This window comes from Larus michahellis, chromosome W (genome assembly GCF_964199755.1).
Source record: "Larus michahellis chromosome W, bLarMic1.1, whole genome shotgun sequence".
In the NCBI taxonomy this organism is placed as follows: domain Eukaryota; kingdom Metazoa; phylum Chordata; class Aves; order Charadriiformes; family Laridae; genus Larus; species Larus michahellis.
In genome coordinates this window covers 6,121,396-6,143,896 of record NC_133929.1, presented here as the reverse complement: position 1 = coordinate 6,143,896, position 22,501 = coordinate 6,121,396, and the positions used below count along the sequence as shown (strand labels likewise).

Here is a 22,501-nt window from a genome sequence, read left to right as displayed (position 1 = left end):
TTCGAAGAATGTTACTGATTATCAAGCTGGGAACCAGAAGAAAGTTCATTGGGAATGTTTTTCTTACTGCATTGCGGGGAAGCAGAGGAGTTTAGCTTCTTGAATGGGACTTTTTAATGAAACTTCTCCATAATATTGTATACAGTCTAGGACAGCAGAAACACTTTGCTTATGTTGTTTACACTTCTTATTTTACTTGCATCTCCTATACAAAAGTTCTTCAAAGTATGTATATCAGTTATGTAGGACTGCAAAACTGCTGATAGTCCAAACTGATAAGTATGAAAAGAGATATCTAAGTCCAAATTGATGTTCTTTCCTTTAGTTTCCCTCTGAGAAAATGTGTCCTTGCTTATCATATATAAAGAAGTTGTAGTGGTGCGAAAACATGGTTCTGTACATTTTTCTTTTTCCAACTGCAGTTTTGCCTTCTGAAGTAACGAAGCACCTTCCCATTTCTTTCTTTCTGCCTGTATTTTAGATTTCTCCAAATGCATTGGATAATCTGTTTTGTAATGCATTATTATTCTAGTGATTGTACAGTAATTCCAAGTTACTTCAAGTTTGGTTTCCATTAAAACAGAAAATTATATATAGCTCTGGGAGTTCTTACCCTTTGTACATCTGCCTTTTTTTGAGGGAAAAAAAAAAGTAGTTAAAACAGACCACAATGAAGAAAACTCCATATACATGCTGTTCCTTATTGTTCCCTTTAGTGCAATTACTTAAAATACACAGTAAGAGGAACAGATCAATTAATTAAAATTCAACTGTTAATGACGGAAAAACTGATTGAAGCTCAGATATAACTGTCTCAGAGCACCGTACATGTCCTTTGCTCGTGACTTTATTAATCATGTTGTATTTATAATATTGTACTTTAGTGTCATGGTTTATATAAAGTATAAATAAGTATATTATTATTATAAATATAATGGGTATATATACACACACACACACTTTATATATACTTTTATATATAGTCATAATATTATAATTTAGTGTTGTGGTTTAACCCCAGCCGGCAACTAAGCACCACATAGCCACTTGCTTACTCCCTCCCAGTGGTATAGAGGGGAGAATTGGAAGGGTAAAAGTGAGAAAACTCGTGTGTTGAAATAAAGACATTTTAATAATAGCTACTGTGAAGAAAATTAACTCTATTCCAGCCAAAACCAGTACACTCTTGTTTTGAAATAGTGTTCAGCTTTTACAATTTGAATATGCTGGAGGCTAAATCTGGTCCTCACTGCTGTACTGTTAAGTGCATTACAATCACTATATATTTATAATAATTATAATTTCCATATTATAATATGCAAATAACATGTTCATTTCCCAGGATTTTTTTCTAGCAATATGATTTTCTTCTGCATGTAGCATTGGATCTCTGTTGACTTATTTCTGAGACCTTCCTATTTACAAGCCCAGTTGCATTTTGACAAGGAAGTAACTTCTTCATATATTTCAATCTTTTCTACAAATTTCAAGTTTTTCCTAGAAAAATCTCCTTCCTAGTGCATCTTTAAAAATATATCTTTCTGTGATACATTTTGTTGGAATCATGTTTAAAGAATACATGTTTTTTGAATTATTTTCTTTTAGTATTCCATCAAAGACCAGGCTAAAAATTGGTTTTCCACTATAACTTTACATCTTACTCAGATGATTTAAATATTTGATAAAGTTAATCAGAATCCTCTTCTGTTGAATTTAAATTATTTTCTGTGGATTGCATTATATACTGTTTAAATGTCTAAATGAGAAATCAAACATAAAATATAAATATTAACTATGAAGACCTACATTCCAAACCAAGTGGGATTTAGATTAATCAATATCAGACTAGATCCCCCTTAATAGAAAGATTTATTTGATATATAATGAATTATCTTTAACCTTTAGCTTCAGATATATGATAATTATTTCATCCCTCCAGAATGACTGTGAACACTCATAATCCATTTGACAGAAGAGATTTTGAATTGTTACCATTCATACATCTGCTATTTACTGGGCTGGAGTAATATTTGTCAAAAGGCAATGCTTATTTTGATGATATAAGGAAAGGTTTTGAATGAGACGTTGGTACGGGTTGAGAAATCTTGACAAATCAACATTGGTTTCAGTGAATCCACAGTGATTAATATCAGCTGGCCCTGCATTCAACAATTGCGGATTACTATTAATGAGATAATTTACTGATTTAGCAAGTTTTAGAAGGAATGTGTTTTTATCTTCTAAAATATTGCATTTTAGCACAAGTGAAAATATTTTATCCTTAATTGCCCTAAGTTATTTAAATGAACTGTAACTTCTCAATGAAAAGAAATATTTTCATCTTAAAATTTATTTTTGTGCTTAGTATTTTCCTTTTATTTTCAGAATATATGTCACACTGTAAGGTATTTCCTACATAATAGATACCATAATGCATATAAATAGTACAGCATTTTTTCTTCCAGCCAAACCAGACAACAGTGACTTAGGTGCCTTGTGTAATTGGTAATGTGATGAAAGAAATCACCATTGCCACCAAAGGCTTGTTTTTTGCAAAGTTAGGTCCAGATGTTTTTTAACTGTACATCTTTTGTATGATATATGTAGTCAAATCTAAATACTTTTGAATGGTTACAGAAAGCCATGAGTCACTGAATCTCCCTCTGTTGTTGTTGTATAATATACCATAAAAGGTGTTTGTCATATACAGGGGCAGGATCTGTTTCAGTTGCAGAATCTTTTAAGAGATCCCAATAACTACTATGAACACCAGTAATTAATTTCATTCAATAAAGAGTGTCAGGAAGAGAGTTCTTAAGATTCATACTGAATAACAAAGTAAAAATTTTAAGACTTGTACATTTTGCTTCAAAACAAAATCATTCTATTTCAAATATAATGTAAGTCCATATCTTCTAATACAGCAAACCCCATTTAAAGATTTCAACTTTTTAAAAATAATTAAGTTTTAGTAGCGTAATAAATTGTCCTGGTTCGGGGTGGAGCAGAGCCAACTGTCTGTTCAGTGAGAGAGGCTCTTGCTCTTACTCGTTACTGTGGCAACCAGGGTCACCTGACCTGGTTGTTTACCCTGTGGAGGGGCTGCACCTGTGGGGAGGAGTGGACAGGTCAGGTGACCCAAACTGACCAATAGGGTATTCTATCCCATCTGCCATGCTCAGGATAAAAGCTGAGGGATGAAAGAGGTCAGGTTGGCTCTTTTCTGATGGTTTCTTTCTTTGATGGCTCTCTTTCTTTAATGGCTCTCTTTCTTTAATGACTGATGCTTAAGGAAGACCCTGTCAGCTCATCTGCCTTTTGATCCTAGTCAGTGTGTTCCAGTTCCCATTTGTCACTGAGTCCAGTCTGGAACTTCCCCAGTGCCTGCCAGTGACATTTCACTGGGAGCTTGATATACTTTTGTATATATTGTATCTATTTCATTAAAGTAGTTTAGTTTTTTTCTAAACTCACAAATCTCTTTATCTCTCCTCTTCCTCTCTTTGGAGCGAGAGGTGGGGGAGAGCATCTTGTCATTGGCCAACCTGCCCCAAACCACAACATAAATATATAACCAATGTTCTCTGTTTAGTGAGGTAGGAGTGATATTGACGTAGCAATGGATCTAATTTTAAAAATTGCAAACAATAGCCAAGATGTGTGGTGGGTTTTTTGTTTGTTTTGTTTTCTTAATAAAAGGCCTTTAGCCTAGGTCAGCTTTTGAGAGAATCTGTTATGCTTACAAAAAACCACTGTGCTGTAAATTTCTTCATTCAGGTATTACTGTAGTTTAGATGTCAGAAATCAGAACACATCTGGAATTCTGTCAGCTGGGGATTGCACATTTTGAACAATTTTGTTGAGATTGTACTAAAATAAAATACTGTAAAATGTTTTACAATATAAGCCTAATTACGAAAATTAAAGCCTATTACCATTTATATGTCACATTTTTAGCAGATATTTTCTTCTAACATGAGAGGAAAAAAAAAAGAAAACAAAGCTTAAAAAAGGAAATAGACATTACAAAAGTTTCTTAGTGTTTGACTCATTAATGTTCCATACAGTCATACTTGCAGCTTTCTTTTTTGTCAGTGCATGGGCAAGGACTGCTGTAGGGGAAGCTGCAGCAGGGGCACACAATACACTGACCATTTCTGGTTACCTCCTCCCATTATTTTTTTGTAGTGAAACAGGATTTGGGATGCTTTATGATGTTGGCCGGAACTACTTACAGACTTTCCACCTGCAGCCTCCTGTCTGTGTGATTGAGGTGAATATAACTCAAGAGTGAATATATAGTTCAGTGAGTGATAAATCTAAATGACCTAATTTAGCTACAAACTCCTGTACATTTACTGTAATGTACTTCTCTAGAGAAGCAAATCTAGGACTTTGAAAATTGCATTAGTCCATCCTGTTCTCAAGAGGCCAAAAATCACACAGAAGGCTTTTCCAATCTCTCGTTCCTGGACCAAGTAATTGAGAAAAGGTTAACTAACAGTCTCCATTAGTATATTCCATGTATTAACATTTCAAATGCCTCAATATCAAGGTTCAAACTAGGGCAGAGCTCAAAGAATAGCTCTTTATTATAATAATAATAAAGCCTTTCAAGAGTAGACTTAGTTTCCAAAGGCTGGTCTGAATGAAGGACTGTTTACTGAATGAATATGTCCACACAATGATGTAAGTGGTTTAATAAACCTTTTAAAAGTGAATTCCAATTAATTCTCCCAGGTGTTTGTGTGGAGAAGACACTGGATTTGGTAGTGAGTGGCACCTAGAATGCCTTGTAATACAGGAAGATTTTTTAAAAGTGGAAGAAAAATATAGGGAGTACTTAATTTATTCTTAAAATAGATTTATGGTGTGGTACCATATTTCTCACTATTCACAAAAGGGGTTACAGAAATGCAAATATCAAAATAAAAAACAACAACCTCTTTATAAGCGATAACTTAATTCTATATCAAAATAAATCAGTGAGCATAATTGTAGCAAGCATAGCACTTACTGGAGCTATAGCTGTAATGTAAACCAACCTGTATAATGTACCAGAGAAAAACTCAAAGCAATTATGTCAAACCCTGTTCATCGAGAACTGCATGATAAATGCACTTGGCTTTGGAATCCTGAAAAGCCTGTGAGTCAGTAAAAACTCTCTTACTGCCAAAGAATAAGCTCAATTTAAATGTTTCTTATGTCCAGAAAAGAAGTTGCTTATTTCCAAGCAAGTCTTTTTTTGGTGATAAGCCTATGTTCAAGACCGTAAAAGCTATTTGGCTTCCAAGCTGTCTAAAAGAATCCATAACAGTTTAGCAGCTTGAAAGGAAATAAAGGGTTAAATGTCTGGCTCTTGAACTGAGTTTCACAAGAAAGTTAAGAGTGCAGAGAATTTTGCAGTGCAGTAGCAAATGAAGTTTTTCTGAAAGGGGGGTAAATTTATCAACTTGCCTACAAGGCCTTCAGTAAACAAAACTAAAAAATTGCAATGGGTTAATCAGAGCTGTTCATATTCCTTTATATCCAGATGACTATTGCTTAATGCGAGATGAAAATAAAGAAGTAAAGAAGTAATGGATAATAGAAGATTGTGTGTGTGAGAAAGAGGAGCATGGTTTGGGTGAAAAAACAATATTGATAGGGATTTGGTGGTGAAATGTACACGAATGAGTGTGTTTATTTTCTTGACAGCTTTCAGTTTTAATGGTTTGTCTATTTAATAGTTCTGCTGGCTTCAAAAGATTTCTGTCTGGCTCCAAAGTTACCTGAACGCTGTCTTCCATCAGCCTGCCATGTCATTAACACAATTATATGTTTTCTTGATAGCTTTTTATGACCTATTATTCTTTTCACCAGCTGAACAGTAGAAATACTTAGACATTAGACTCCAGGCTAATTGTGATATAGGACAAGGAGCTCTATCCTGAATGCATGACCACTGATTTCAGCTGTTAGAGACGTGATTTTTTTTTATAGATTAGAATAGCAAAATGATAGATTCTGCTTATAAGATGGAGAATGCCCTTTCATCCATATTACATGATAATCAGGGAAAGCAATTTTAACATCAAGGATTTTTTTGCTTGCTTCTGTTTTCCCCTATCACTGATTTTTTTTTAATCCTCTTTAGACTATAAATGTGCATATTTCTGATAAATCAGTAAATGCAGTTCTTTTCTAGGACCTTCTTCAAGCCACAGTAGTTTGTTCCTTTTGGGGATATTCTAGTGCACGTAATGTAGTTGATAAGTATCTTAGTTTCCTTTCTACACCATTTCCTATATTTTCTGTTTCCTAATATAGATCCATGTTTTCATTTGCACCAAGAGTTTAGAAATATTTCTAGGGTCAGCTGTCTTCTACTTTGTCTGATTGTCTCTGCATTGGTGAGGCCGCACCTCGAATACTGTGTTCAGTTTTGGGCCCCTCACTACAAGAAAGACGTTGAGGTGCTGGAGCACGTCCAGAGAAGAGCAACAAAGCTGGTGAGGGAGCACAAATCTTATGAGGAGTGGCTGAGGGAACTGGGCTTGTTTAGCCTGGAGAAAAGGAGGCTGAGGGGAGACCTTATCGCTCTCCACAACTACCTGAAAGGAGGTTGTAGTGAGGTGGGTGTTGGTCTCTTCTCCCAAGTAACAAGTGAAAGGACAAGAGGAAACAGCCTCAAGTTGCTCCAGGGGAGGTTTAGCTTGGATATTAGGAAAAAATTTTTCACATAAATGGTTGTCAAGCATTGGAACAGGCTGCCCAGGGAAGTAGTTGAGTCACCATCCCTGGAGGTATTTAAAAGACGTGTAGCTGTGGCGCTTAGGGATATGGTTTAGTGGTGGACTTGGTAGTGTTAGGCTAACGGTTGGACTCTATGATCTTAAAGGTCTTTTCCAACCTAAATGATTCTATGATTCTTTGATTTGTGTATGGCTCACAAGTTCTTGTCCAGATGCCGCCAATGTTTGGATAAGTAATTTGTTTTTCCCCAGAGTACTTGTTCTGCTTGTTGCTTGTTCTAACATCTTTACTCATCATGTTGAAAGGAAGGACCAAAATTAATCTGGGCAAGGCCTCTTCATGAAGAGAAAAGGGCTACTAATGCTATCAACCTCTGTTTTTTTTTCAGGGGCATGAACTCCTAGCAACCTTTAAAGTTTAGCAGTCAAGTTCCTGTTTTGGTTCCAAGAACATCGCTTGAACATTTAATACTGAAAATGGACTTACCTGTAATGAGGTTTTGAGAGGGTTCTACATGAAAATAGACAATATGGTGGTGCCTTTACCATGTAAAAATAATTTTTGAAAATTCTAAATATAGCCAATATTAGTAGAGCTGTGTTTTCTCAGTTACTTTTAATAAATAATTTACCTGGCCCATTGAATCTCTGAATAAAAGTGGGGAGACCAATATAGCAGCATCGTTTCACATATGTTTCTAAAATAGTGTTTTAGGAATGTTTTTAATACTTCCCTTGGTTTTAATATATATACCCTTCCTTTTATAATTGTACTCCTAGGACAGTAAAGAGACAGCACTGTCCACAGGATGTCCTCTTTAAAGAAGTAATTTCCTTTCCCATCTCTTCCTCCTTGTTGCCATTACATTTTTATGGCACATACAACAGGAGAACATACTGAGTAGCAGTATTTTCTGTTATATTAATAAAAGTAGATTTGGCCACTGAATAATCCTTTACAGAATGGCACTTTTCAGCACATGAAATGTTGTAATTATGCAACACAGCCTATTGAACCAGTTATCATCATTCATCAAATACATATGGTAGTTGAATTTCCATTATGGTCTGATATCAAGGCAAGGAGAAAAACACAATGTCCAGATCTTTGCAAGACCCTTACAGAATTTATCTAATGTATCTGGTTCATGTAGGGATAAGTAATTTCTAGAGTGCTCATTCATTACTTATTTATTTATTGACATAGAAGTATTAGTGCAAGACCCAAGATACTGTTAGTCATAGAGGTGAAAAAGGTTTTGGTAGGTTTAAAGGTTGGTATCAGTCAACCACTGGGATTATTTTTTTTTGCACATCAAAGGCATAAAACATTGAGAGGCTGACCAGAAATGTATGCTTGCCTCAATTTGATGAAACTGCTTGTTAAGCCTTTGGTCTTTATGGAAACAAAATATGATTGGACGGGCCTCTGAGCAACCTGATCTAGTTGAAGATGTCCCTGCTCATTACAGGGGAAGTTGGACTAGATGACCTGTAAAGGTCCCTTCCAACCCAAACTATTCTATGATCTCTAATTAAATTTTTGTTTCCTCCTCAAGAACTCACATTTTTAAAACATTTGTTACTTTTTTCTTTACTGATGGGTCTTGTAAATATCATGCACAGAGCCCACTTATCAGAGTTGAAACAGTATTTGTGACACTCACAACACTGCAATATTTGTGACTGTAGTGCAGGAGGCTGAGACAGCTTTTGCAGAGCAGCAGCCATGGAAATGTGCATAGGCAGAGCTTTCTTTTCTTATCCAGAGTTTTTTGTTTTTCATATGTAGGATTTTGTTCCCCTCCCACTATTATACTGGAGCTTTGCACTTACTCAGGAGCAGACGCTGAAAACATTTCTGTCTTTTTGCTGCTTAAATTGAACAGAGAGTGACCTACAAAGAGCAAAAGACTTTCTGAATGAAAATACTTATTTGCCAGGTCCAAAAATGAATTATGATAATTTTCTTCTGAGGGGGAGTTTAAAGCTCGCTGAAGAAAATAGACATCTTAATATCAGTTGGTACTGGATCAGGTCAGTAGTGTTTTGTTGTCTTTTTCAATATAATCCTCTCTTGTTCCTTAAGGTGAATTAATGCTATCTTCTGTTTTGATTTGCAGGCTGTTTTGCTATCTAGTTCAATCTTAATTTGCATTAAAACTCATTCCAGTTCAAAGTGCTTGTGTGTGTGCGTGGTAGCTGCATGCTGATTTCTTAAGTAGTTGTCTCTCTCTCATAGTACTTATGAACAGAGTAGATAGATCTTATCAATACACTTCTTTCTGGATAGTAGAATTTAACAAACAGACTATCTTTTCTGCAACAACACTTTCCCTAAATTAACTTGATTAATTTGTCTCCCAGATTTTCTGGGAAACTGCTCTGGGCATTTGTGAAAGAATTATTACAGGGGTAGATTCAGAACACTTATGGCTAAGTAGAACCTTTTGAGTCCAGGAGATTTGATAGAATACATCGGTATTTTGCTGTTGACTTTGTCCCAAGATCTTCAGCTCCTTGTTGCATCCTTGAGAATCTCCAGAGTATATCACACAGAATGATTAAGCAATATAGTATAGATGTCTTGCTATATTAATAATGAGAATACATAGTTTTTCTCAATAGACTGTGTTGTCACTTTTCTACATTTCTTATTTAGTTCCCAGAAGCTTCTTCCAGATTTAATTTAATCTAAATTAATTCCAAAAAGCTCAATTTTGCTTTCCTTCACATATATTTAACACTCAGTTAAAACAGGGGCTTACTAGAAACATAATACAAACAAACAAATAAAAAAACCTCCAAAAACCTTTAGTGACTAACGGTCCATTTTATAGGGACCACGTCCACTTTTGGCTAACATCTTGAGAGGATACTCCATTTATGCTTTGGCAGATAAATAAACCTTCTCAAATGATTGTTAAATAACCTACCTTGGCTTTTCCCTGTCAGTACTGATTAGTTAGTTAATAGAATTAATCACTTTAAAACACATGTTAATTTGCTTAAGTCAGAGTATGGATCAGTTTTGCACACACCAGGCATCACAGGAAGAAGCTTTCAAGCTCTTATATAAACAAGACTTAATTTTTTTGCAAATATATGAAAGATGTGTTTTTATTTGGTTTTCTTCCTCTTTCCTAATGATCGAAGTTGGTGCTGTGTTTCAGGAGACCGGTAGTTGCCTGAAGCCATGAAAGACAAGTCAGCAGTTCTTTACTGCGCTTCTTTAACTGAGCTCTGCTTGGTGTCTGATTTGACAGAGCAGAAATAAGATATGTATCTAGCAATGAAAAGATCGTGACTAATTTATAAAGCTAGCACTTTTTTATGTCAAACATGACATAAAACTTTAATCTCCCTGAAGGCACATTTCAAATAGTTACTCATCACTATGCTATATATAATATGTCTGTGGTTTCTCTGGAGAAAATAATGTTGGGTTGCTATCTTTAAAAAGACTGAATTCATTCTTCCATGACCCCGTTCAAGACAACAGCTTTTCATCTGAGATTAAATTTTACCATTTATTCAATCCTGCCAGTTCTTTACTCTAGATAAATGCTTTCATAAAGGGATTAGGGAAAACACCTGAAAGAAGTAGGTGATCGGATAATATGTAGCTTGACATGCCTAAGATAAGTCTAAAGCTAATTTTCAGAGTTTATTTAAAAAAAAAATGAGGTAGTTGTTTAGAAAGACAATCATCTTGGTTAGAAAACACACAAATTTAAGTTTGATGCATTTTTTTCAGAGGAAAATTCCCACTGGGATCATTCATTATTTTCAAAGGGACCCTCCCAATCCTGATATTTCTAGAAATATCAGTTTGAAATTATTGCTTTCTTTGCTATGTGTTAGTCAACAGAGAGCACTCTCTTTGAAAATATAGGAAAATATAGCTTAAAAGTACAGAGAATAAATGCTTCTCATTGCAGTGCTTTTATTTGACCTATCTCAGTTTTAAATTTCATAAATATTATTTATAAGTACAAGATTATTTTTAATGCAATACTTCCTCTTCTACATTGAAACAAAGATATGATGGCATAATTTTTTTTAAAAGAATCTGCTATTTGTTTCCTTCTGCCTGTCCTATAAACATCTTAGGTTCTTCTGTAGATATTAAAGGCAGTGAAACTTCTGCAGTTCCTTTGTTTAGGCAATTGAATGGGACTGCTGAATTTCTGAACTGCCTGAATCAACTGACCATAACTTCTACTCTACAAAGAGGCATACAGTTTTTTTCAGTTCTAACTATTTAAATCCATGAAGCCAAGCAAAGCTGTTATTCCTCTGATCCTTAAAAACACCTCTTCTGCAACATGCATTCAGTCTTTGTATAGGAATGAGGCTCAGGAGGAGTTCTGTGCATGTGTATGCTTCTTAGGTGAGAATTCACAGACTTTTTTGTTAAATGCACTCACTATTGTATTGCAATGGTTGACTGAAGCAAGTGTATTCTTCAGAGTTTTGTCAAGTACAGCCACTTATTTCACTTGAAAATAGAGTGAAAATTTGAGCGTGTCCATGTTTTCATAACATTACCTTCAATAACACCAACCATATCACTATATAAAAATAATAATGCAGAAAAAATTGCCATTATTTACAATACTAATATTGAACACCATTCTTCAGAAATAGGTATTAGGACATGAAGCTTGCTATAAAGCTATTAAAACCCATGATGCATGTAAAATAGAAGAAGGATTAGTTTTAATTAAAAAAAAAAAATTACAGTGATTTATGCTACAGTCTTGTGAAGTCACTGTAGAGATGTAGAGAGATTGGCAATTAAATTTATTATTAACCCCTGCTGGTTTCCAGATCCTTTTTTTTTTCTGTGGGCAAAGCAGATGAAAGATGTCCTTCGGGAAGGATTGGGAGGGGATGATTTTGGTTTGTTTGTTTCCATGTTCTATACTGTGATTCAATATGCCTTTTGATACTGGTTGACAGTCCCTTGGGAGGCAGTCCTGAAGGGCAAAGGAGTCCAGGAAGGCTGGACATTCTTCAAGAAGGAAATCTTAAAGGCACAGGAGCAGGCTGTCCCTATGTGCTGTAAGATGAGCTGGCTGGAAAGAAGGCTGGCCTGGCTAAACTGAGAGCTTTGACTGGAACTCAGGAAAAAAAGGCCTATGGAAGAAGGGGCAGGCCACTCACTCAGGAGGACTACAAAGATGTCGTGAGGCTAAGCAGGGAGAAAATTAGAAGGGACAAAGCCCAACTAGAACTTAATCTGGCTACTGCCATAAAAGACAATAAAAAATGTTTCTATAAATACATTAACAATAAAAGGAGGACTAAGGAGAATCTCCATCCTTTATTGGATGCGGGGGGGGGGGGAACATAGTGACAAAGGATGAGGAAAAGGCTGAGGTACTTAATGCTTTCTTTGCCTCAGTCTTTAAAAATAAGCCTAGTTGTTCTCTGGTTACCCAGCCCCCTGAGCTGGAAGACAGAGACAGGGAGCAGAATGAAGCCCCCATAATCCAAGAGGAAATGGTTAGCGACCTGCTACAGCACTTAGATGCACACAAGTCTATGAGGCTGGACGGGATCCACCCAAGGGTACTGAGGGAGCTGGTGGAAGTGCTCATCAAGCCACTTTCCATCATTTATCAGCAGTCCTGGATAACCTGGGAGGTCCCAGTTCACTGGAAGTTTGCTAATGTAACGCCCATTTACAAGAAGGGCTGCAAGGAAGATCCAGGGAACTAGAGGCTTGTCAGTCTGACCTTGGTACTGGGGAAGGTTATGGAGCAGATCATCTTGAGCACCATCATGTGGTACATACAGGACAACCAGGTGATCAGGCCCAGTCAGCATGGGTTTATGAAAGCCAGGTCCTGCTTGACTAACCTGATCTCCATCTATAAGGTGACATCCTTAGTAGATGAGAGAAAGGCTGTGGATGTTGTTTACCCAGACTTTAGTAAAGCTTTTGACACCATTTCCCACAGCATTCTCCTGGAGAATCTGGCTGCTCATGACTTGGATGGGTGTATGCTTCGCTGGGTAAAAAACTGTCTGGAAGGCTGGGCCCAAGGATTTGTGGTGAATGGAGGTAAATCGAGTTGGTGGCCAGTACAAGTGGTGTTCCCCAGGGCTCAGTACTGGGGCCAGTTCTCTTTCATATCTTTATCAATGATCTGGACGAGGGGATTGAGTGCATCCTCAGTAAGTTTGCAGACGACACCAAACTAGGTGGGAGTGTTGATCTGCTTGAGGGTAGGAAGGCTTTACAGAGGGACCTGGACAGGCTGGATTGATGGTCCGAGGCCAATGGTATGAGGTTCAACCAGTCCAAGTGCTGGGTCCTGCACTTGGATCACAACAACCCCATGCAGCGCTACAGGCTTGGGGAAGAGAGGCTGGAAAGCTGCCTGGCAGAAAAGGACCTGGGTGTGTTTGTCGGCTGCCAGCTGAATATGAGCCAGCAGTGTGCCCAGGCATCCTGGCTTGTATCAGGAATAGCATGGCCAGTAGGACTAGGGAAGTGATCATTCCCCTGTACTTGGCACTGGTGAGACTGTACCTGGAATACTGCGTTCAGTTTTGGGCCCCTCACTACAAGAAGGACACTGAGGTGCTGGAGCGTGTCCAGAGAAGAGCAACAAAGCTGGTGAGGGGTCTGGAGCACAAGTCTTATGAGGAGCGGCTGAGGGAACTGGGCTTGTTTAGCCTGGAGAAAAGGAGGCTGAGGGGAGACCTTATTGCTCTCTACAACTACCTGAAAGGAGGTTGTAGTGAGGTGGGGGTCAGTCTCTTCTCCCAAGTAACAAGCAAAGGTCCCTTCCAACCTAGACAATTCTATGAATTCTATGATTCTAAGTGTGGCTGGAAAGCTGCCTGGTGGAAAAGCACCTGGAGGGGTATTGGTCAACAGATGGCTGAATATGAGCTGGCAGTGTGCCAAGGTGGCCAATAGCATCCTGGCTTGTATTAGAAATAGTGTGTCCAGCAGTACTAGGGAAGTGATTGTCCCCCTATATCCCCCTATACTTGGCACTGGTGAGGCCGCACCTCGAATACTTTGTTCAGTTCTGGGTGGGGGTTAGTCTCTCTTCTCCCAAGTAACAAGTGATAGGACAAGAGGAAATGGCCTCGAGTTGCGCCAGGGGAGGTTTAGAGTTTTGAGTCACCATCCCTGGAGGTATTTAAAAGACGGGTAGATTTAGTGCCGAGGTGCATGGATTAGTGGTAAAGTTTTAGGTTAACAGTTGGACTTGATGATCTTAAAGGTCTCTTCCAACCAAAACAATTCTATACCTATTTCCTGGTGACCAGCTTGTCGGGCACATGCTATTGAACAATATGCATGATGAGGAAGCACGTTGGAATGAGAAAGGTATCTCTGACTCTGGGGCTGGCATCGTTCTCTGCTCACTGTTGTTTAAAGCAGTTCCAAGTCTGCCCCAGGTTACACCGGCTGAATATAGAAAGAGCTCTTTGATTTTTCTAGCTCCAGCTCTGCCTTTGTATACTCTGTTCTGCTCCATATAAACTTGATACAGTAGTTTTAGTGACACTTATCTGGGGTTTCAACTGGAGTAACACTAAGAAGCAGTCCAGCAGTGCTCTTTTTTGTCATGTATATACTAACTGCTTTAGCTAGCTCAAGAAACAATGGTATGATTGCTTATGTGTCCATATCATAATTATTTGTTTAATTACTCAACAAAATTTATTTGAAGATGTTAGATTAAGAGCAGATCTTAAAAAAAAAATTAAAAATATCCAGGATACTGATATTTTTTTCTTAAAACCTGATTGTATATGCATGCTTTGATATGTTTATGAAAACATTTATTGATAATACTGTCTTTATATAGACAGAGCAGTAATTTAGGTTATTTATGTGTTGGGGTTTAACCCATCAGGCAGCTAAACACCACACAGCCATTTGCTCATGTCCTGGTTCCGGCGGGGATAGGGTTAATTTTTCCTGGTATTCCATGCCATGTGAGCCATGCCCACCCTGAGCTGCCGGGGGAGGGGGCAGGAAGTCGCCGCTTGGAGCGGGCTGGGGCGTCCCGGGTTCGGTCGGGGAGCGGAGGTTCCGTAATCGTGTTTGTATATGCCTCTGTCCGTGTTGTTGTTGTTGTTTGCCTGTTCCCTTTGCTGTTCTGTTAAACTGCCTTTGTCTCAACCCAAGAGTCTTGCCTTTTTCTTCCGATTCTTCCTGTATCGGGAAGGCCCGAGCGAGTGGTTCTTTGTTGCCGTCTGAGGCTAAACCACGACAGTCCTTTTTGGCGCCCAACGTGGGGCTTGAAGGGTTGAGATAACGACAGAATCCAACTAAAACGTGGAAAAACGGATTTACTTTTTTTTCGTATGCATTTATTTTATTAGGTAAGTAGTCGCTGGTCATCATGTTGCTTGGTTTGTTCTCATGGCTGTGTTATATAAATTCCTATATGGCTTATGTACTCCCTGCAATGCTGTTTACCATGTCTGGGAGAGGGATGAGGATTGTCATTCTGCTGTCCTGTGCGATATCTGTTTATGATATGATAACATCACTGTTCAGACAGCTATTTTGGGGTGTTTATGTGGTTTTGCTGTCCTGCCCGTACATTGGGCACCGTCTCTCAGAATTTATTAATAATTACACCCAGTCTGTGGGGGAAACGGGGGGGGCACTTTCCCCAGCTCTTTTGCCTCCCTTTTCTCCTTTGGGTCAGGTATGACAACTTTTGAGAATTTTGAATATCCTTGGGATACTCAAACCAGCGTGTTCCTAGTGTTATGTCTCCTGAATACGTTCCAGGTCTTGTTTAGGGTTAAGCGACTATTTAAGACTACCACCCGGAGATCTGCTCCAAGGCTGGATAGTCAGGGGTGGCAGGGCATGTGGGAGAACATGGGCAGGTACCTAGAGAGCTTCTCACCTCCAATGGTCTGGGACTTCACCCCTGAACAATTACAGGACCCTGATAAAGCGGTAGAATATTTGAAGGGAAAATGCTGTGGCTATTCCAGAGAGGCACAACTCACCGCATTGTGCTGGGCCCTGGCCAGTATCTACCAGGCACTGCTGAGAATTATGCAGCACCCTCAGGGGGAAGAGATGGAAACCAGACCAGCAGCCACTGCGGCTACTGCAACCCCTGCGACAGACACTGTGGCTACTGCAACCCCTGTGACGGCCCCTGCGGCTACTGCAACCCCTGCGGCAGCCACTGTGGCTACTGCAATCCCTGCGACAGACACTGCGGCTACTGCAACCCCTGCGGCAGCCACTGCAGTTACTCCAACCCCCATAGCAGCCACTGCCACTGAACCAGGGAACCAACCCGTGCCGGTATCAGTTGCTCCCATACAGAAGAAGAAGTACACGAAGAAATCAGTTCGCTCAGTAAGAGATGATGATGAACCAGGGTCATCACGAGAGCAGGAGGAAGAGGCAGAACCAGAGATAATTACTCGATCCCTATCCTTGAGTGAGTTGCGGGATATGCGAAAAGATTTCAGCCGACTTTCAGGCGAGCACATTGTCACCTGGCTGCTCCGGTGCTGGGATAACGGGGCCAGTAGCCTGGAATTAGAGGGTAGGGAGGCCAGGCAGCTGGGATCCCTGTCTAGGGAAGGCGGCATTGACAAGGCGATTGGGAAAAAGACCCAACCCCTCAGCCTCTGGAAACGACTCCCGTCAGGCGTGAGGGAGAGGTACCCCTTCAGTGAGGATGTTGTATGTCAGCCAAGCAAGTGGACTACCATGGAAAGAGGTATCCAATACCTGAGAGAATTAGCCGTGCAGGAGATGATTTATTATGACTTGGACAATGCAGACTTACCCACAGACCCTGATGAGGTGCAATGCACAAGGCCCACGTGGCGGAAGTTTGTACGGAGCGCACCATCGTCATATGCCAACTCCCTGGCAGTAATGGAATGGAAAGGTGAAGAGGGACCAACGGTGGATGAGGTAGCTGGCCGGCTCCGGCGATATGAAGAAAGTCTCTCTTCCCCCCTTGTCTCAGCTGTGGAGAAACTGTCGCGGAAGGTCCAGCAACTTGAAGAGAATATGTCCTACTCCCCACCTGCACGGGCCAGCGTCTCAGCTATTAGGAGCAGGCATTTCCCCACTCAAGAGAGAGAGTACAGAGGGTACACACCACGAGGCACCCTGTGGTTCTACCTGCGGGACCACGGAGAGGACATGAGGAAGTGGGATGGACAACCTACTTCGATCCTGCGGACACGGGTACAGGAGTTGCAAGGAAGAACAACCACAAAAGGGGATCCCTCCAGGAAAAGTGCCGCCCCAGTTTCCAGCGGGCCGTTCCCCAGACAGAGCAGAAGGCCTGATCTTGCTTCTGATCCTCTTGAAGGAACTTCCAAGTCATTTCTGCAAGAAGTGAGTAATGGATACTATGACGAGTATTAGGGGGGCCCTGCCTCCGGCCAGGTGGAGGAAAGGGACAACCGGGTTTATTGGACGGTGTGGATTCGATGGCCTGGCACATCAGACCCACAGGAGTATAAGGCTCTAGTGGACACGGGTGCAGAGTGTACTGTAATACCATCAAGCTATAGAAGGGCAGAACCCATTTGTATTTCTGGGGTGACAGGGGGATCCCAAGAGTTGACTGTACTGGAGGCGGAAGTGAGCCTAACTGGGAATGAGTGGCAAAAGCATCCCATTGTGACTGGCCCAGAGGCTCCATGCATCCTTGGCATAGATTACCTCAGGAGAGGGTATTTTAAGGACCCAAAAGGGTACTGCTGGGCCTTTGGCATAGCTGCCTTGGAGACGGAGGAAGTTAAACAGTTGTGTACCTTGCCTGGTCTCTCAGAGGACTCTGCTGTTGTGGGGTTGTTGAGGGTCGAAGAACAACAGGTGACGATTGCTACCACAACGGTGCATCGGCGGCAATATCGCACTAACCGAGACTCTCTGATTCCCATCCATAAGCTGATTCGTCAACTAGAGGTTCAAGGAGTGATCAGCAAGACTCGCTCACCCTTTAACAGTCCCATATGGCCGGTGCGAAAATCTAATGGAGAGTGGAAGCTAACTGTAGACTATCGTGGTCTGAATGAAGTCACGCCACCGCTGAGTGCTGCCGTGCCGGACATGCTAGAACTCCAGTACGAACTGGAGTCCAAGGCAGCCAAGTGGTATGCCACGATTGATATAGCGAATGCATTCTTCTCAATCCCTTTGGCAGCAGAGTGCAGGCCACAGTTTGCTTTCACTTGGAGGGGCGTCCAATATACCTGGAATCGACTGCCCCAGGGGTGGAAACACAGCCCCACCATTTGCCATGGACTGGTCCAGACTGCACTGGAACAGGGTGGAGCTCCAGAACATCTGCAATACATTGATGACATCATTGTATGGGGAAACACAGCAGAAGAAGTTTTTGAGAAAGGGAGTAAAATAGTCCAAATCCTTCTGAAAGCTGGTTCTGCCATAAAATGAAGTAAGGTCAAGGGACCTGCGCAGGAGATCCAGTTTTTAGGAATAAAATGGCAAGATGGACGCCGTCAGATTCCAATGGATGTGATCAATAAAATAGCAGCTATGTCTCCACCAACTAGTAAAAAGGAAACACAAGCTTTCTTAGGCATTGTGGGTTTTTGGAGGGTTCATATCCCAGATTACAGTCTAGTTGTAAGCCCTCTGTATCAAGTAACCCGGAAGAAGAATGATTTTAAATGGTGTCCTGAGCAACGACAAGCTTTTGAACAAATCAAACAGGAAATAGTCCATGCAGTGGCCCTGGGGCCAGTCCGGGCGGGACAAGATGTTAAAAATGTGCTCTACACCGCAGCCGGGGAGAACGGCCCTACCTGGAGCCTCTGGCAGAAAGCACCAGGGGAGACCCGAGGTCAACCCCTAGGGTTTTGGAGTCGTGGATACAGAGGATCCGAAGCCCGCTACACTCCAACAGAAAAAGAGATATTGGCAGCATATGAAGGGGTTCGAGCTGCTTCGGAAGTGGTTGGCACAGAAGCACAGCTCCTCTTAGCACCTCGACTGCCGGTGCTGGGCTGGATGTTCAAAGAAAGGGTCCCCACCACACATCATGCAACCGATGCTACGTGGAGTAAGTGGATTGCACTGATCACGCAGCGAACTCGAATGGGAAACCCCAGTCGCCCAGGAATTCTGGAAGTGATCATGGACTGGCCAGAAGGCAAGGATTTCGGAATGTCACCAGAGGAGGAGGTGACGCGTGCAGAAGAGGCCCCACCATATAATAAACTGCCAGAAAATGAGAAGAAATATGCCCTGTTCACTGATGGGTCCTGCCGTATTGTGGGAAAGCATCGAAAGTGGAAGGCTGCTGTGTGGAGTCCTACACGACGGGTTGCAGAAGCCAGTGAGGGACAGGGTGAATCGAGCCAGTTTGCAGAGGTGACAGCCATTCAGCTGGCTTTGGACATTGCTGAGCGAGAAAAATGGCCAGTACTTGATCTCTACACTGACTCATGGATGGTGGCAAATGCTCTGTGGGGGTGGTTACAGCAGTGGAAGCAGGGCAAATGGCAGTGCAGAGGCAAACCCATCTGGGCTGCTGACCTATGGCAAGATATTGCTGCCTGGATAGAGAATCTGGTTGTGAAAGTACGCCATGTAGATGCCCATGTACCGAAGAATCGGGCCACGGAGGAACATCAGAACAACCAGCAGGTGGATCGGGCCGCTAGGATTGAAGTGGCTCAGGTGGATCTGGACTGGCAACGTAAGGGTGAACTATTCATAGCTCGGTGGGCCCATGACTCCTCAGGCCATCAAGGGAGAGATGCGACATATAGATGGGCTCGTGACCGAGGGGTGGACTTGACCATGGACACTATTGCACAGGTCATCCATGAATGTGAGACATGCGCTGCAATCAAACAAGCCAAGCGTTTGAAGCCTCTTTGGTATGGAGGGCGATGGCTGAAATATAAACATGGGGAGGCCTGGCAGATTGATTATATCACACTGCCACAAACCCGTCAAGGCAAGCGCTATGTGCTCACAATGGTGGAAGCAACCACTGGATGGCTGGAAACATACCCTGTGCCCCATGCCACTGCCCGGAACACTATCCTGGGCCTTGAAAAGCAAGTCCTGTGGCGACATGGTACCCCAGAGAGAACTGGGTCGGACAACGGGACTCATTTCCGAAACAGCCTCATAGACACCTGGGCCAAAGAGCATGGTATCGAGTGGGTGTATCACATCCCCTATCACGCACCAGCCTCTGGGAAGACAGAACGATACAATGGACTGTTAAAAACTACACTGAGAGCAATGGGTGGTGGGACTTTAAAACATTGGGATGCACATCTAGCAAAAGCTACCTGGCTAGTTAACCCCAGGGGATCTAACAATCGGGCTGGCCCTGCCCAATCAAAACTTCCACGTACCGTAGAAGGAGATAAAGTCCCCGTAGTGCACATGAAGAATATGTCAGGGAAGACAGTCTGGGTTAGTCCTGCCTCAGGCAAAGGCAAACCCATCCGTGGGATTGCTTTTGCCCAAGGACCTGGGTGCACTTGGTGGGTGATGCGGCAGGATGGGGAAGTCCGATGTGTACCTCATGGGGATCTGAATTTGGGCGAGAATAGCCAATGAATCAGATTGTGTGCTGTTAATTGCTAAGTAACCCTGTCACTGTATGTCCTCATTGCTATAATTGCTATCAGTTGTACTACAAGTAAGGCACAGGGATGATGGGATAAGAACTGATCTCAGCAGCTGGCGCCCAGCAGTTTCCTCAAGATCTACATCTTCAGCCCACGGACTGCGTGCATGAGCCACACCGGGTGCACCAGTCACAAGCTCCGAAAAAAACCAGCATGCAACAGACCAGCACCACCCAGCATCTCACCTGCCCTGAGAGACTGTTCTAACAGATGGAGCCCAAAGCCATGGATTAAAAGAACTCAACGGACACTTTGGAGGGATGGCCCATAAACTAAGGGCATTATATCTGCATGAATATATATGTATATATATATGACAGGGGAGAGTGGTGGCAATTCATTGGAACCTGTAAGATCTGGGCATGGCATAGATGGTATGGAATAAGGGGTGGCTAATGTCCTGGTTCCGGTGGGGATAGGGTTAATTTTTCCTGGTATTCCATGCCATGTGAGCCATGCCCACCGTGAGCTGCCGGGGGAGGGGGCAGGGGGCAGGGGGCAGGGAGTCGGGGGCAGGGAGTCACCGCTTGGAGCGGGCTGGGGCGTCCTGGGTCCGGTCGGTGAGCGGCGGGGAGCGGCAGTCCCGTAATCGTGTTTGTATATGCCTCTGTCCATGTTATTGTTGTTGTTTTGCTTGTTCCCTTTGCTGTTCTGTTAAACTGCCTTTGTCTCAACCCAAGAGTCTTGCCTTTTTTTTCTTCTGATTCTTCCTGTATCGGGAAGGCCTGAGCGAGCGGCACGTGGTTCTTTGTTGCCATCTGAGGCTAAACCACGACAGCTCACTTCTCACTCCACTTCTGTTTAACAGGACAGAAAAGGAAGGGAAAATAATAAGAATGATAAAAGATAGAAAACAAGTGATGCACAATGCAATTGCTCACCACCTGCTGACCGATGCCCACCCAGCCCCTGAGCAGCCACCACCATGCCCCAGCCAACTCCCCACAGCTTTATAAACTGACCATGACATCGTATGGTCTGGAATATCCCTTTGGCCAGTTTGGGTCAGCTGTCCTGGCTGTGTCCCCTCCCAACTTCTTGTACAGCTCCAACCTCCTCGCTGGCAGGGCAGTATGAGAAGCTGAAAAGTCCTTGACTTAGTGTAAGCACTGCTCAGCAAGAACTAAAACATCAGTGTGTTATCAACGTTATTCTCATCCTAAATCCAAAACACAGCACTATACCAGCTACTAGGAAGAAAATTAACTCTATTCCAGCCAAAACCAGGACATTATGTTAGCTACAACAACTGTTGTGAGGGAAGATTTTGTTGTAAATTCTTTCTTATGGTGATTCAAACCTGAAATGTCTTTAAGTCTGTTTCTGTCATTGCAGATTTGTGTTACATTTTAAATAGATTTTGTCACTTGAAAAAGTTTTTACCGCTTGGGCTTGTCGGTTACTAGTTGTGAGACCTTTATGAGGCTTGTAAGATTGTTGCTAGTGACTATGTCCAAGAGAAGAATTGGATTTAGTTTTATGTTCAGATGGCTTAAATTAGCAATGTTAGAACCCACGTGCTGCAATTAATTTCAAACTCATTCAGAAATTCAGTAAGGGTTTCTTCACCAAGATCTTCCACTACTTCCTTGGAAATCTTAAGGATTTATCTGAACCAGAATATGAATCCCATAATTTTGACACCCCTTCAACTGGTAAAAGGTTCTGGTAAAAACCTATGAAATTTGGTTGTAAAAGTAACATTTTGAAAACAAGTCAAAACAAGACTCATGTTTTAAAGTACATAGTAAAAGAACTTTGGAACTCAGCAATCTGGATCATCCTTTACTTACAGGGTCTGAAATTTACTTGTTGCTCTATTTTCTTCAAAGTAAAACTAGGCAAACCATGGAAAACATTGTTGAATTAATGGAATAAGGTCGCTCCAGTAAGTCCATATCTATCTTGTACTGGGGAGCCCAGAAATGGGCACAGTATTCTTCAATGCAGCCTTACCAATGCTGAGTAGAGAGGAAGGATCACCTCCCTCCACTTACTGGCAGTGCTCTTCCTAAGTGCAGCCCAGGAGGCTGTTGGCCTTCTTTATCGCAAAGGTGCATTGCTGGCTCATGGTCAGCTTGGTGTCCACCAGGATCCCCAGGGACTTCTCT

The 22,501-nt window shown here is 41.7% G+C and overlaps 1 protein-coding gene across 3 annotated transcripts in view; it reads left to right on the top strand.

Annotated features, from left to right (window-relative positions):
- Nucleotides 1–22,501, top strand: part of LOC141735481 (guanine nucleotide-binding protein G(q) subunit alpha) — a 141,488-nt gene that overhangs the window by 46,464 nt on the left and 72,523 nt on the right. The gene's annotated exons all lie outside the window — the stretch shown is intronic.